General features: G+C 37.1%; 1 pseudogene; it reads left to right on the top strand.

Moving 5' to 3' along the window:
* The first annotated feature begins 566 nt into the window (after positions 1 to 566).
* LOC115275863 lies at positions 567 to 1224 on the top strand (annotated as a pseudogene).
* Positions 1225 to 2708: the final 1484 nt, after the last annotated feature.

The raw sequence follows: 2708 nt of genomic DNA, 5'->3' as shown, positions 1-2708 counted from the left end.
TTGTGCCTCATCAAATAAATATGGTTTTAAAGGAATGGCTTCAGAGATTGCATCTGAGTTTGAGAGACTGCTTTATCTTTGCATCATTCATGTAGTTATTCTATTATTTCTTGAGTATCTAACATATATGAAGCCCTTTGCTAGGAAGTGGGGTAGGGATTGACAAATGAGTAAAATAATGGATTGCCATGCCTGCTTGCAGGGATTTTTTTTCTCTAGCTCTGGAGTAGGGTTCAAAAATGTGAATTTTGGCAAAGCTCTAGTTGATTCTGAATGATCAGACTAGGATTTTAGAAACGCTAATGTAGAAGATACAAAGATGAATAAAGGAATATTTCTGCATTGAGGAATTTACAATGATCTCTCATACCTTTCAAGTAACCAAATACGTTTTCCTGCTTCCAACTTTCTTCCCTCCTCTCTCCCCCAACCAGTTCACCCATTGTCTGTAGGCTTTGTAGAAGAAACAGAGCTGGCACTGGTAGATAGATTAAAAAAAAATACATCTCCTTCTAAAAGCATGTATGTCCGAAGCTCATAATCATTAAAATTTGCCATGGATAACTTTGAAAATATCTGTGTAGCCAATGGTTTCCCTTGGGGGCTTTGAAATAACACCACCTGTGGTCTTATGGTTGAAATGTGGTTTAGGGCCTGTGCGTATTAGTGGACAGCACTTAGTAGCAATGGTGGAAGATACAGAGTCAGAAGAGGAAGAGGAAGAGGATGTGAGCCCTTTAGTATGTCTGGAAAGCATTCTGCCCCTGGAAGTGGTAGTAAGATTCCACAGAAGAAAGTAAAACTTGCTGCCAATGAAGATGATGATGAAGAAGAAGATGATGATGATGATAAAGATGATGAAGATGATGATGATGATGATTTTGATGATGAGGAAGCTTGAAGAAAAGTCTTCAGTAAAGAAATCTATATGAGATATTCCAGGCAAAAATGCACAAAAATCTAACCAGAATGGAAAAGACTCAAAACCATCAACACCAAGATCAAAAGGTCAAGAATCTTTCAAAAAACAGGAAAAGACTACCCAAACACCAAAAGGACCTAGTTCTATAGAAGACATTAAAGCAAAAATGAGAGCAAGTATAGAAAAAAGGTGGTTCTGTTTCTAAAGTGGAAGCCAGTTTCATCAATTATGTGAAGAATTGCTTCTGGATGACTGACCAAGAGTCTATTCAAGATCTCTGGCAGTGGAGGAAGTCTCTGTAAGAAAATAGTTTATACAGTTTGTTAAAATTTTCCATCTTATTTCATTTCTGTAACGGTTGATATCTGACTGTCCCTTTTATAATGCAGAGTGAGAACTTTCCCTACCGTGTCTGATAAATGTTGTCCAGGTTGCATTGCCAAGAATGTGTTGTCCAAAATGCCTGTTTAGTTTTTAAAGACGGAACTCCACCCTTTGCTTGGTTTTAAGTATGTATGGAATGTTATGATAGGACATAGTAGTAGTGGTGGTCAGACAAATGGAAATGGTGGGGAGACAAAAACATACATGTGAAATAAACTCAGTATTTTAATAAAGTAAAAAAAAAAATTGCCGTGGCAAAGTGAGGATAAGCTACATTCTGACCTATACGCATCTTAAATAACAGACATCCATGTAGGGCAATTTCCTTATTCCAATTTAGTGGTCTCGTAAATAAGCATATGAGATTAATTTCAAGAAGTTCATTTGGTGATGAACTTGAGAAAGCAGTGGGCACAAAGAAACATCTAGACTACACATATTTATTTAGCTACTACTCTATAGGGAGCACTGGGCCAAGTTCTCAGGAGTATAAAAATGTAAAGCAAGGTGATGTTTTTAAGGGATTTCAATATTCAGATTGTGTTGGCTAGGGTCTGTTTGGCTCCCAGGAACAGTAGAACAAGTTTAATAGTGGCGTAAATAATAAAGACATTAAATTAAATAATAAGAAGGGCGCTAATTCCAGAGCTGGTTCACTAGCTCCACATTCAAGAGCACTGGGTTGGCATCCCCAAGAGTCTCTAGGGTGTCCCATTTTGTTCATAAGATGGTTCTGCAGATCCAGGCATTACATCCCTCATAACCTCATCCAAAAGAAGGACAAAGGAAGAGCCAAGGCCATGAGAGAGGCTACACCCACCTCTTTCTCCTTTGTCATGGAGAATATATCTAATTATCTAATCTATCTAATACATATATAAAATACCAGTATATCTCCCCTTACATCTCTTTGGCTAGAACTGTGTCATTTTTTTCATCCTTAGCTGTAAGAAAGGCTGGCAACTGAAGGGATTGCTGGATAGCCAGTTAACATCTTCTTTTAACAGAGATGAAATGATTGTCAAATGCTAAGAATGCAGTATTTAGCCAAACTGCTCAATTACATAAGTGTTTCTGGAATAAAGAAAAAAAAAAGAAGTGCGTGGCATGCAGGAAAATTTAAAAAGAGACCCACTAAATGAAAGATGAGGTGGATTCAAGTTGATGGAGAACAAAGGTGAGGGTCTTTCAGGTAAGAAAAGAAATTGAGAAAATTGGAAATGGCATTAAGTTGTCTGAAATGACTAGAACATATGTGCAATCTCAACAGCACCAAGGTTACAGTCTTACCAATATCTATATCAGCATTAGGATCATTGTCTTATTTTCCATGCTAGATAACTTTAACTTCAAATGAATGCTATATTTTTATTTGAAGAGAGTGTGTATGTGTGTGTGTGTG

Source organism: Suricata suricatta, chromosome 2 (assembly GCF_006229205.1).
Source record: "Suricata suricatta isolate VVHF042 chromosome 2, meerkat_22Aug2017_6uvM2_HiC, whole genome shotgun sequence".
In the NCBI taxonomy this organism is placed as follows: Eukaryota; Metazoa; Chordata; class Mammalia; order Carnivora; family Herpestidae; genus Suricata; species Suricata suricatta.
This window is presented reverse-complemented; position numbering and strand designations above follow the sequence as displayed.